The 14568-nt window shown below is 39.9% G+C and overlaps 1 protein-coding gene across 3 annotated transcripts in view; it reads left to right on the top strand.

Moving 5' to 3' along the window:
• EVI5 (ecotropic viral integration site 5) overlaps positions 1–14568 on the top strand; it is a 206187-nt gene that overhangs the window by 22067 nt on the left and 169552 nt on the right. The window lies entirely within an intron of this gene.

The following is a 14568-nucleotide window of genomic DNA, read 5'->3' as shown; positions in this document are numbered from 1 at the left end:
ACCAATTTTTTTCTTTATTGTTTTTTTGGCTGCATTGGGTCTTCGTTGCTGCGTGTGGGCTTCCTCTAGTTGTGGCAAGCGGGGGCTACTCTTTGTTGTGGTGCGTGGACTTCTCGATGCGGTGGCTTCTCTTGTTGCTGAGCACGGGCTCTAGGTGTGCGGGCTTCAGTAGTTGCAGCATGCAGGCTCAGTAGTTGCATCATGCAGGCTCAGTAGTTGCATCACGTGGGCCCTAGAGTGCAGGTTTCAGTAGTTGTGGTGCGTGGGCTCAGTAGCGGTGCGCAGGCTCTAGGGTGCATGGGCTTCAGTAGTTGTGGTGTGCAGGCTTAGTAGTTCTGGCTCACAGGCTCTAGAGTGCAGGCTCAGTAGTTGTGGCGCATGGGCTTAGTTGCTCTGTGGCATGTGGGATCTTCCTGGACCAGGGTTTGAACCCATGTCCCCTGCATTGGCAGGCGAATTCTTAACCACTGCGTTGCCAGGGAAGTCCCCAATTTCTTAAAAGACATGACCTGCCCAAACTCACACAGAATAGACAATTTCTTTTTTATTATTATTTATCATTTTTTACTTTTTTGGCCGTGCCACGCGGCATGCGGGATCTTAGTTTAGTTCTCTGACCAGGGATTGAACCCGTGCCCCCTGCAGTGGAAGCACGGAGTCTTAACCACTGGACTGCCATGGAAGTCCCAAGAATAGACAATTTCTATTAAAGAAATTGAATCGATAATTAATAACTTTCCAGAACAGAAAGCACTAGGCCCAGACAGGTTCACTGGTGAATTCTACCAAACCCAGTATTTTAAGAAGGTCAGCTCTTCCCAACTTGATCTGTAGATTCAGTGCAATCCCAATCAAAATCCCAGCAAATTATCTTGTTGATATTGACAGACTGATTCTAAAATTTATAGGGAGAGGCAAAAGATCCAGAATAGTCAACACTGCTGAAGGAGAAGAAGAAAGCTGGAAGACTAACACTACTCAACTTCAAGATATACTATAAAGCTACAGTAATCAAGACAGTATGGTGGAGGGGGGAGGGATAAATTGGGAGATTGGGATTGACATATACACTCTACTATATATAAAATAGGTAACTAATAAGGACCTACCGTATAGTACAGGGAACTCTACTCAGTACTCTGTAGTGACCTTATATGGGTAAAGAATCTAAAAAAGAGTGGATATATGTGTGTGTATAACTGATTCACTTTCCTCTACAGCAGAAACTGACACACATTATAAATCAACTATACTCCAATAAAAATTTTAAAAATTTGTTTTTTCTAAAGGGAGAAAGGAAGGAGGTGATGGGGTTATACAGACAAACTCTAAATGATGACTGGGGGGAGAAAAAAAAGTATGATGGATAAACAACAAGGTCCTACTGTATAGCCCAGGAAACTGTATTCAATATCCTGTGATAAACCATAATGGAAAAGAATATGAAAAAGAGTATATATCTATGTGTATGATTGAATCATTTTGCTGTATAGGAGAAATTACCACAACATTGTAAATCAACTATACTTCAATTAAAAAAAAGTATGATATTGATTAAAGAATAGATATATAGCTCAATGGAATGAAATAGAGAGCCCAGAAGTAGTCACACATAAATATAGTCAATAGTCAACGATTTTTGACAAGGGAACAAAGGCAATACAATGGAGAAAAGATAGTCATTTCAACAAAAGGTGTTGGAGCAACTAGGCATCCACATGCAAAAAATAAATAAAAAAGACCTATGTACAGACCTTACATCCTTCACAAAAATTAATTCAACATGGATCACAGACCTAAATGTAAAAGGCAAAACTATAAAACTCCTAGAGGATAACATGGTAGAAAATAGGTCACCCAAGTAGGTGACCTTGGGTTTGGTGACTTTTTAGATGCAACACCAAAGGCACAATCCATGAAAAAAAGAATTCATACCTGAATTTCATTAAAATTAAAAATTTCTGCTTGTGAAAGACACTTTAAAGAGAATGAAAAGGGAAGCCACAGACTGGGAGAAAATATTTTCTGAAGACATATCCGATAGTGAAACCACACTCTTACTCAGATGGGACTCAAACCTAGCCAAAACTCAAATTGGAACTTGAACCCATGGGCTGGCACTCGAACCCACTGTCTTTTAATTAAAACTGCTCACCTGGTGTAAGGACTTTCTGAAGCTCGGGTTCTTTTGTCTCTATGCAGAGAGAATTTGGCGAGAGGCAAAGTGATAGTAGAGTGAGTTTATTAGCGCAGGACGCTTTTGCAAGCAAGGGAGTGCAGTCTGGAGAACAAAGAGGGCTACGTTTTTTTTTTTTTTTTTTTTTTTGCCTCTCCCATTGCAGAGCACAGGCTCCGGACGCGCAGGCTCAGCGGCCATGGCTCACGGGCCCAGCCGCTCCGCGGCATGTGGGATCTTCCCGGACCGGGGCATGAACCTGTGTCCCCTGCATCAGCAGGCAGACTCTCAACCACTGCGCCACCAGGGAAGCCCGAGGGCTACGTTTTTATAATCAAAGAAAAAGTGGGGAGGGGAGAAGACCACTTTCTTCCTTATTCTTGGGTAAGGAATTATATCAAGGCTTATATCATTAGTTCCTCCTTTGACCCTGTATGGTCTAACCAACACAGTCATGGCGCTATTTAAATCATATGTGTATTAGCAGAAGGGTAGTAACATATACTAAAATATGGTAATTCATCTCAGGTTTCATTATAATGTCCCCTTTCACCTATATTCCTGTCCTGGCTACATGCAGAGATGCTACTCTTCAAGGACCATTAACTCTGACTTCATGTAACGAGATTCAGACCCCTTATCTATTGTGTTTTGTTTTAACCATCAGGATTTGTGGCCTGAATGTGCCTGGTCTTCTTTCAAGGTAGTGTAGATTGTTGCTAGGTTACTGGATTCTTGAGTGTCATTAGCTTACATGAGTTTCCCAAAACTCCCTTAAAATTCCCTGTCTTTAATCCCCTAGTGGGATTTTTATTTTTAAAAATTTATTTATTTATTTATTTTTGGCTGCACTGGGTCTTCGTTGTTGGCTCTTTGTTGCTGTGCGCAGGCTTTCTCTAGTTGCGGCGAGTGGGGGCTACTCTTTGTTGAGGTGCGTGGGCTTCTCATTGCGGTGGCTTCTCTTGTTGTGGAGCACAGGCTCTAGATGTGCAGGCTTCATTAGTTGTGGCACGTGGGCTCTAGAGCACAGGCTTCATTAGTTGTGGCACGTGGGCTCTAGAGCACAGGCTCAGCAGTTGTGGTGCACGGGCTTAGTTGCCCTGTGGCATGTGGGATCTTCCCCGACCAGGGCTCGAACCTGTGTACCCTACATTGGCAGGCAGATTCTCAACCACTGCGCCACCAGGGAAGCCCCGCCTAGCAGGATTTTTAAATGAGCTATTTAATTACCCTACTTTATCCCTATCACTAATGGACTGTTACCCCAAACATTCAGAGGATTCTTAAAACTCAACAATAAGAATACAACACGATTAAAAAAAGGACCAAAGACCTTATCAGACACGTCACCATATGTACAGATGGCAAAAAGCATATGAAAAAAAAAAAAAACACATATGAAAAGATGCTCCACATCATATGTCATCCGGGAAATGCAAATTAAAACAGCTATAAAATATTACCATATTCCTATTGGAATAGCCAAAAATCTAGAATACGGACAACATCAAATGCTGTCAAGGATACGGAGCAACAGGAACTCTCATTCATTAATTGTGGGAATGCAAAACGGTACAGCCACTTTGGAATAGTTTGTCCAGTTTTTACAAAACTTAAACATTCTCTTACCACACAATCCAGAAGTTATGCTCCTTAGTGTTTACCCAAAGGATTTGAAAAGTTGAAAAATGTCCACACAAAACCTGCACACAGATGTTTATAGCACCTTTATTCATAATTGCTAAAACTTGCAAACAACCAAGATACCCTTAGTAGGTGAATGGATAAGTAAACTATGGTACATCCAGACAATGGAATATTATTCAGCATTAAAAAGAAATGAGCTATCAAGCCATGCAAAGACATGGAGGAAACTTAAATACCTATTACTGAGTAAATGAAGCCAGTCTGAAAAGGCTACACACAGTAGGAGTCCAACTATATGACATTCTAGAAAAGGCAAAACTATGGAGACAGTAAAAGGATCAGAGATTGCCAGGCATTGGAAGGAGGGATGAGATGAAGAGGCAGAGCACAGAGGACTTTTAGGGCAGTGCAACCACTCTGTATAATACAGTTGGACTTCTTTATCCTTGGATTTCTCATTCATGGATTTGGCCAACTACAGATCACAAATATTCGAAAAAAATTCCAGAAAGTTCCAAAAACCAAAACTCGAATTTGCCCCAGCTCAGCAGCTGTTTACCTAGCCTTTACATTGTATTAGGTATTATAAATAATGTAAAGATGGTAAAGTATACGGGACGATATGTGTAGGTTATATCCAAATAGTATGCCATTTTATATAAGGGAATTGAGCATCCACGGATTTTGGTTTCCATGCGGGGTTCCTGGAACCAGTCCACTGTGGATACCGAACGTATCTTTATGCATTTGTCCAATAGAGTGTACAACACCAAGAGTGTACCCTAATGTGAATGATGAGAATGACAAGAATGGGAATAATGGAGTGGGAGGAATACAGATCAGCTAGGATCTTCTGTCTGTGTGACCAAAGCCATTCAAAAATACCTTTGAACCCTTTACTTCTCCCCAAAGCTGCAGAATTAGCTGCCCCTCTTACTTGTTTCTGTGTTATCTTATATATACTTTTCTGTGGCCTTTGTCACATTGTGTTATAGTTGTTTCCATGTTTGTCTCCTCACACTCCATGGATGGTGCTACTTGAGGACAGGGCAAGACAGGAACCACATGTCATATTCCTCTCCCCCTCAGTGCCTAGCCCTATACCTATGCTTAGTAAATATTTGTTGAGTGAAATTGATAGGGTTTTTGTGGAGGTAAAGAAGTTAGAAGGAATATTAAATTCCTGAAGCTGAGATAGCCAGGTTTTTGAGTCATTGTTAACGTGTATAGACCACCCTGTTTCTTCTGAAGAGTAGTCACAGTAAGCTTCTGAACTACTGTTACTTTGTCTGTAGGAGTTTGGCACTGATTTTGAAGTCTTGGCATTTGTCTTCTATTTTGTTATTGTTCTCTGGGGCTTGGGTTAGGAGAAAATGTTTTCTGTAGAAGATTTTGATTTCAGACTCCTTCTGGGCGTATTAAACTGAAGGTAAATTTTTTCTTTTCATTTTTCAAAATATGAAAGAATTATAAAAGACCCAAAGGGGCCTTTCAGTTGAGGATTTTGCTGATGGTGTCACAGGAGGCAGTTCTTAGCTACATCCTAATGGAGTATTTTTATTTATAGATTTTGGAGACACAGTATATTACCACAGAGAGTAATATACCTAATTTTAGGACATCTGGGTTTGAGTTTCACTTTTAGTATTTATTTGTAAGTGTGAGCCTCTCTGAACTTATCTTCTTCTTTGGAAAAATTCCTGATTTCATTTTCATGAACTCTAGTACCCCCTGCCAAATAACAACAAAATGCCAGTTTCTCTGGTTTCAGTAAATGGTACAATCAATTGCTCAAGTCAGGATAGAATGTACTCTTGATTCTTCTTTCACCCTCATTCTCTCTATCCACTTCATCAGGAAGTCATTTTGTTTCCACCTCCACAAAATTATTTTGCATACATCTATTTTCTTTGTCTCTGCTATCCCATAATAACTTAAATCTTAATTCTTACCTAGATTTCTGTAACAGTTTCCTGCCTAGTCTCCCTACTTCTGCTCTTGCTTCTCTATAATTTGTTTAAATAGGAGAATCCGTTTTTTTTTTTTTTTCCGGCCATGCTGTGTGGCATGAGGGATCTTAGTTCCCTGACCAGGGATAGAACCTGTGCCCCCTGCATTGGGTGCGTGGAGTGTTAACCACTTGACGGCCAGGGAAGTCCCAGGAGAGTACTTTTTTATAAAATAGAAAAGACCATATTATTCTTCACATGTTTAAAATCTTAAGTGACTCTCAGTCATACTCCAGATAGAGTCCAAATTCCTTTCTTATAAGATCCTTACTGACTGGGCCCTGGTTGACTTTTCTAGTTTCATCTTTCTGCACTTCCCATTAAACTACTGTGCATTAGCCATAATGATCTCCTCTTAGTTCTAACCTGTGCTATTCAGTATGGAGGCCACTAGCCATGTGTAACTGTTGAGCACTTGAACTGTGACTAGTCTGAATTGAGATGTGCTATATAAAGTACACACTGAATTTCAGACTTAGTATTAAAGAAAGAATGTAAAATATTTCATTAAATGTTCATTTTCTGTTGAAATAATGTTTTAGATATATTTGGGTTAAATAAAAGATATAATTTCACTTGCTTTTACTTTTTAAAGTATAGCTACTAGAAAATTTTAAATAACTAATGTGGCTTGCATTTGGCTCACCTTATATTTCTGTTGATAGATATCCCTTATCTAACCCATTGAATTTTTAAATTACTCAGGGCCTTTGTACATGTCGTTGCTTTCTTTGTCTAGCCCGCTGTGTAGCTGGCTGCTTCTTGCTCATCTAGAAGATCTTAACTTAAATATTGCCTCCTAGGAAAGGCAGTCTTTAAATGCTCTATCAAATTAAGTTCTAGTTTGTTGCTTTCATGCCATACATATATCCTTCCCTGTATTTGTTTGTTCACTATTTGTCTGACTTCTTAACTAGTTCCATCAGGGTAAAGAACACGTCTCTTTTGTTTATGGCTACATATCCATGTATATTCATCAACCAGTAAAGTGCTTTTTCAGAGTAGGTTCTAAATAATTACTTGTCAAAGGAGTAATACTGGAATACCTTCTTCTCAGATCTGTTGTAAGATCAAATATGTGAAAATATCTTGTAAAGGGCTGTACCAGTGTTATATGTAGAGAAGCGGAAGAAATTGGTCCTTAAATGTGCTGAGATTATCAGAATACAACTCAGTATTTTAGTCAGTATACAGGTATCACCTTTGCTAACTTAAGAATAAAATTCTTTAAGAAATTACTTCCAAAGGAAGAATTCTTGTCAAAAAGAAAATTTAATTTGATTTTGTTCTTCAGTAATTTCACAGCTATGTATTTGTATTTAAGAAAATAAAGGTTAACTAACGTAGTTTGTAACATATTGATTATAAGCCCATGAATAGCAGCAGAGATCTGGAGAAGAATGATAATTCTTACTTTTTAAACTCTTAGAGATGGGGAAAGGAAACAAGCAAGATTTAAGTATAATTTCAATATAGGTAGTTAGTTTAAACCTCTGTAAAAGCTTAGGATATAGGTGGGGAGAACATCACGAGCCTTTTAAATAGCAGTAATAGCAGTGGTAGCAGCAGCAGCAGAGGCGGTAGAGGTAGCACTAATGTAGTAATAGTGGCAAAAATTTGAGTGCCTACTATGCCAGGTAGCCTTCTAAGTCTATAAAAACATAACGAAAACCATAGGAGATATGCTTATTAACCCAGTTTTTCAGATGAGGGTTTGAGGCATCAAGTGGTAAGACAAATTGCCCAAGGTCACACAGCAACACCTGGGTACAGAGTTTGTATTTGATCTAGCATAGAGTAAAAAGAGAAGTGGCCAAAGATGGATTTGTAGAGGACAACATCAGATAAAGCATAAAAAGGATCCAGGAGAAAAGATACCTGAGAAGTAGAAGGAAAAACCTAAGGACATGCCGTCATAAAAGCTATAGGAAGAGAGAGAAGAAAAAAAGAAAGATTGTTAGTATGAAAATAGCTGCATTTATTGAGTGCTAGGTATATGCCAAGTGCTTTGTTTACATTTTATTTATTACTATTATCCCTATTTATAGATAAGAAGCTGAGGCTTATGTCAGTATTAAGTAGAGGAGCTGGTGTTGAACCCAGGCCTTTAACTTCAAAGCCCAGGTGCCCAATCTCTAAGCCGTCCTGCTTTGCAACAATATGAGGGTTTGTAGAAAGTAGTGATTAAATTGGGAGGAAAGGTAAAATTAGAAAGCCAGCGCAAGAAGTACAATAACTGAATAATAAGAGTTTAAGAAAGATATTGTCAAAGAAACAAATTAGGAAAACTTCCCAGAACGAAGGATATGAATTTCTAAATTAAAAGGGCCCATCTGGGACTTCCCTGGTGGTCCAGTGGTAAAGAATCCGCCTTGCAATGCAGGGAACGTGGGTTCGATCCCTGGTCAGGGAACTAAGATTCTACATGCTGCAGGGCAACTAAGCCTGCGTGCCACAACTACTGAGCTTGCGCGCCTCAACTAGAGCCCACAAGCCGCAAACTACAGAGCCCACATGCTCTGGAGCCTGTGCGTCACAACTAGAGAAGAGAAAACCCTCACACCACAACTAGAGAGAAGCCCACGCACCACAATGAAGATCCTGCATGCCTCAACAAAGATCCCGCGTGCCGCAACTAAGACCCGATGCAGACAAAAATAAATAAATAGATTAAAAAAATAAATCTTTAAAAAAAAATTGAAAGGACCCATCATAGTGCTAAGCACAATGGATGGAAAAAAGATTTGTGTCAAGGCATTTCATTGCAAACTTTGACAACTAAGGAGCCAAAGAAGAGTTGGAGAAGTTCCCAGAGATGAAGGGAAAATGAGTTATTAATAAAATTAGAGTGATTACAGACTCTTCAGTAAGAATAGTGAAAGGTAAAAGGCAACTGAGGGCAATATCTTCAAAAATCTCAAAAAATTATTTCTAATGTAGTTTGCAGTGCAGCCAGATTTTGAAGTGTGAGAGTAGAATATATTTTTTTCATGTATGCAGTGTCTCAAATTTACCTCTCGCTCAATCCCTCTCAGGAAGCTTTTGAAGGCGTTAACCCACCAAAATGAGAGTATGTACCAAGAAAAAGGAAGACAGGATTTAGGAAACAGATTATCCAAGCCAAGTGCAAGGTGGATCACACTGAAGGGAATTCCCTGGAGGACAATTGTATACCAGGTGTGAGAGCAAACAGTCCAGAATGGAGCAGGTCAGGTTTCAGAATGGACATGTTCAAAAATTGATAACACGTGATAAATGTGTTGTGGAGGCTTATAAAATTGGATGAATTGGGGAACAAATTAGGCATGAATTAATAATATGTACATATAAAGCTAAATAAAATTAAAGCATTTGTTAACTCAAGGGAATGTAAAAAGTTGGGCTAAGAAAGTAAAACTAATCACAGCATACTTCATAGAATAGCTGTGACTTAAGTTACATAGTCATGTTAATGTATACACAGAATCTTGATCCAACCGAAAGTATGTTTTAATTATATAGGGATGGTGAGATGTAAGAAGTGTATGTGTGTTATGGTGGGCAAGGAATGGATGGTATGGGTGAAGCGGAAGAGAACTAAATTGTCCTTTTTTCATAGTGAGAGGTCAATAGATAAATTATTTAAAAGTTTCTTTTTGGTCATAGGCCTCATATAACTGGTAAAAAATTTTAAGTAAGGGGAAAAAACAGTGATGAAGCAGACATTAGCTGAAGGAAGACCCGGTATTCTTATTACTGCATCTGTGGATTACGTGAACCTCAAAGCTATTTGCAAAATTTTGTCTATATGAGCATGAAGTTCTCAAAGGGATTTGTGACCCTAAAATGTCCAAACTTATGCCTTAGTAAGAGAGGTGTAGGGGATGATAACGGTGATGGTGTTATTCTTCAGCATGCTCATAAGATGTGGTTGTTTTGGTGCTGATTCTGTTTTTGAGCCGGGGCTACTCTTCGTTGCCGTGCTGTGAGCTTATTTCCATCTGGGTCGACTTTGGTGGCTTGACTGAACATTTTTTAAAAAAAACTATTTTTATTTATTTGCTTGTGGCTGCATTGGGTCTTCATTGCTGAGTGTGGGCTTTCTCTACTTGTGGCGAGCAGGGGCTACTCATCGTTGCAGTGCAAGGGCTTCTTGTTGTGGTGGCTTCTCTTGTTGCAGAGCACGGGCTTCTTGTTGTGGTGGCTTCTCTTGTTGCAGAGCACGGGCTCTAGGCACGTGGGCTTCAGTAGTTGTGGCACGTGGGCTCAGTAGTTGTGGCTTGCAGGCTCTAGAGCGCAGGCTCAGTAGCTGTGGTGCCCGGGCTTAGTTGCTCCGCGGCATGTGACATCTTCCCGGACCAGGGCTCAAACCTGTGTTCCCTGCATTGGCAGGCTGATTCTTAACCACTGTGCCACCAGGGAAGTCCGCTTGATTGAGCATTTTAAGTAAAGACACTTCAAGAGCAGTTATGTAAACCTGAATTAGTATGGGTATTTGGAAATTTGAGGCTGTGGGCCCAGTTTTACCAGGAGGTATATGGCATATGGTAAGTTTGGATATGCATTTTAATGATAATTTGAGTGATTAGCAAACTACTTTATTTCTTAATGCTTTCATGTGCTCTAAATAGGGAGGGAGTTTCCCCCTAGTAGCTGTCTGACGTCAGCATGATTTAGCTAATTAAAATGAATACTCATTATATGTACTAGTTATTACTCTCCCATTTATTATATATATAACTTACTCTTTACTGCACAGACATTTCTTGAATATCTTCTTTATGATAGACACAGTCTTTGGTACTAGGGATATAGAGATATTCAAGACACAGTCTCTATTTTGGGGGAAGTCAAGTAGCAGATGAAACTGAGAAAAACCTTACTGAGAACTTATGACTGCTCAGGCTTCATTGTTCGCATTATAGAATGGTTGCCTTTTAAAAAGTTGGAAATGATCGGGCTTCCCTGGCGGCGCGGTGGTTAAGAATACGCCTGCCAGTGCAGGGGACATGAGTTTGATCTGGCCCAGGAGGATCCCACATGCCGCAGAGCAACTAAGCCCGTGCGCCACACCTACTGAGCCTGCGCTCTAGAGCCCGTGAGCCGCAACTACTGAGCTCACCTGCCACAACCACTGAAGCCTGTGTGCCTAGAGCCTGTGCTCTGCAACAAGAGAAGCCACGACAATGAGAAGCCTGCGCACTGCAACAAAAAGTAACCCCTGCTTGCCGCAACTAGAGAAAGCCCGCACACAGCAACGAAGACCCAACACAGCCAAAAATAAAAACAAATAAATTTATTTTTAAAAAATGTTAGAAATGATATGGTGTATTGGCAGATAGAAGGGGTACCTTGTTCTAAAGTAAGAGACAAAGATGTTTTGAGGTGAGTAGAGAAGTAAATGAGGAACATAATATTAGACCACTTCTGCTTCATCAAGGTGAGGCCATTTGCTTGGGAATGTCTAAAGAACCAGATGGTGAGGCAAGCTGGGGAAAGACATGAAGATAGGAAGATAGGAGATTTGATTAGAGGTGAGGAACGTTGTCAAGCATTGTCTGCATCATAATCTGGTCTTTTTTATTTTATGGAGAAATTTGTCTGACCTAAATTTTATTGTTGTTGTTTTATATACAATATAATACTAATTTTTATTGAAAATACATCAAGTATGGAATAAAATATATCCAGTATTAATAGTACTGACCTGAATTTTTTTTGTGTGGCTGTGCTGCGTGGCCTGTGGGATCTTAGTTCCCGAACCAGGGATTGAACCTGGGCCCTTGGCAGTGAGCACACAGAGTCCTAACCACTGGAATTCCAGCACCAGGGAATTCCCTGACCTGAATTTTTAAAACAACTTTCTTCGTATGTAATTCACATACTATACAATTCACCCATTTAAAGTGTACAATTCAATGGCTTTTAGTGTATTCACAGGTATGTGCAACCATTGTCATAGTCAATTTTGAAACATTTTCATCACCTCAAAAAGAAACCTTGCGCCCTTTAGCCATTACTCCCTGTCCCTGCATCCTCCTCAGCACTGTGCCGTCATTAATCAACTTTCTGTCTATAGGTAATGCCTAGACATCTCATATAAATGGAGTCATTATATGTGGTATTTTGTGACTGGCTTCTTTTACTTAGCATAATGTTTTCAAGATTAATTTATGTTATAGACTGTATTAGTACTTCATTCCTTTTTTAGCTGCAACCTATTTTTTTTTTATTAATTAATTTATTTTAGTTTTGGCTGTGTTGGGTCTTCGTTTCTGTGTGACGGCTTTCTCTAGTTGTGGCGAGCGGGGGCCACTCTTCATCGCGGTGCGCGGGCCTCTCACTGTCTGCGACCTATTTTTTTAAATGTAAATTTAATTGAAATTGCTTATGCCCGGACTTCCTGGTGGTCTAGTGGCTAAGACTCTGTGCTCCCAATGTAGGGGGCCTGGGTATGATCCCTGGTCAGGGAACTCGATTCTGCATGCTGCAGCCAAGAGATCACATGGTGCAAGTAAAAAGATCCCGCATGCTGCAACAAAGATCGCGCACACGCCAAAGAAGATCCTGTGCGCTGCAACTGAGACCCGGTGCAGCTAAGTGAATGAACGAATGAATAAATAAATAAATCTGCTGATGCCATTGAACTAAGCTCTTTTGGATTTTTTTTTTGTGGTACGCGGGCCTCTCACTGTTGTGACCTCTCCCGTTGCGGAGCACAGGCTCCGGACGCACAGGCTCAGCGGCCATGGCTCACGGGCCCAGCCACTCCGCGGCATGTGGGATCTTCCCGGACTGGGGCACGAACCCGTGTCCCCTGCATTGGCAGGCGGACTCTCAACCACTGTGCCACCAGGGAAGCCCTCTTTTGGATATTTTTACTGAAAGATTTCTCTTCTATTTTACTCACTTGTTTTAGTTAAAATATAAATATTTACAATTAAATCTTCAAACTAATTATATCCTATATTACTCAAAAAAACAAGATTCCTATTTCAAGAGAATAGCCTACTTGTTAAACAGAAGGCTTCCTTGAATATCTTATTTCTTGGCATTGCTTTAACATACTAATCAAAATGCCATTTTAATAGCAGTGCAAAAGTAATGACATGATTTCAGTGCATTTGACTATGAGGTGTAAATCAATGATACATTTTTCTAACTTAATTAAATACTGTTCTCTCAGGCCTTTGGAGCATTAATATAATTTTCTGGTTCTACTATTTACTTATATTTTCCTAGTATACTGTCCTTGTACCTACTCACAGCACACTACAGCCATGTAAAAAGATGATTTTTCTCAATTATGTGTGTCCTCCATTCTCTCAAAAACAAAAACAAGTGCAGTAAGAAGTCTTTAATAATATACTATACTGCAACTTCCTGGCTTTATTTTAAGCATTATTAAATATTTTAATTTTATTTTGTGAGTTATAGCTGTGTAACAAGCCCCCATAAAACCTAGTGGCTTAGAAACAGTCATCTTAGTATGTCTGTAGATTCTTTGGGTCAGGAATTTGGACAGAGCCTTATGGAGAGGGCTTGTCTCTGCATCATAATGCTTGTGAAGCTGAGAAGCTGGGAAGACCCTTCATCTAGGGCCTTGAATTATTTGATAATGTATCCACACTCACGTCTGGTGGTTGATGATGGGACCTCGGCGGGGCTGTTAGCCAGAATCACTACATATGGTCTTTGTGTGGGCTAGTTTAGGCTTCTCAACAGCATGGTGTCTGGCTTCCAAGACTGAGCCTCAGTAATGACTTCGTTAAATAAATTTTAAAAAACATCTTTATTGGAATATAATTGATTTACAATAGTGTGTTAGTTTCTGCTTTATAACAAAGTGAATCAGCTGTACCTATACATATATCCCCATATCTCCTCCCTCTTGCATCTCCCTCCCACTCCCCCATCCCACCCCTCTACGTGGTCACAAAGCGCCGAGCTGATCTCCCTGTGCAATGTGGCTGCTTCCCACTAGCTATCTATTTTACATTTGGTAGTGTATATATGTCCATGCCACTCTCTCACTTCATCCCAGCTTACCCTTGCGCCTTTTCGTGGCCTCAAGTCCATTCTCTACGTCTGTGTCCTTATTTCTGTCCTGCCCCTAGGTTCTTCAGAGCCTTTTTTTTTAGATTCCATATATATGTATTAGCATGCGGTATTTGTTTTTCTGTTTCTGACTTACTTCACTCTGTATGGCAGTCTTCCATGTCCTGGCTATTGTAAATAGAGCTGCAATGAACATTGTGGTACATGACTCTTTTTGAATTATGGTTTTCTTAGGGTATACGCCCAGTAGTGAGATTGCTGGGTCGTATGGTAGTTCTGTTTTTAGTTTTTAAGGAACCTCCATACTTTTCTCCATAGTGGCTGTATCAATTTACATTCCCACCAAGAGTGCAAGAGGGTTCCCTTTTCTCCACACCCTCTCCAGCATTTATTGTTCTGTTCCATTGATCTATATTTCTGTTTTTGTGCCAATACTGTCTTGATTACTTGATTACTGTAGCTTTGTAGTATAGTCTGAAGTCCAGGAGCCTGATTCCTCCAGCTCCATTTTTCTTTCTCAAGATTGCTTTGGCTACTCAGTGTCTTTTATGTTTCCATACAAATTATGAATTTTTTTTGTTCTAGTTCTGTGAAAAATGTTGGTGGTAGTTTGATAGGGATTGCATTGAATCTGTAGATTGCTTTGGGTAGTATAGTTATTTTCACAGTGTTGATTCTTCCAATCCAAGAACATGGTAT

The sequence above is a fragment of the Neophocaena asiaeorientalis genome, unplaced genomic scaffold (genome assembly GCF_003031525.2).
Source record: "Neophocaena asiaeorientalis asiaeorientalis breed wild unplaced genomic scaffold, Neophocaena_asiaeorientalis_V1.1 scaffold317, whole genome shotgun sequence".
Taxonomy (NCBI): domain Eukaryota; kingdom Metazoa; phylum Chordata; class Mammalia; order Artiodactyla; family Phocoenidae; genus Neophocaena; species Neophocaena asiaeorientalis.
The sequence above is the reverse complement of the archived record's forward strand: the minus strand, read 5'-3'. Positions and strand labels throughout refer to the sequence as shown.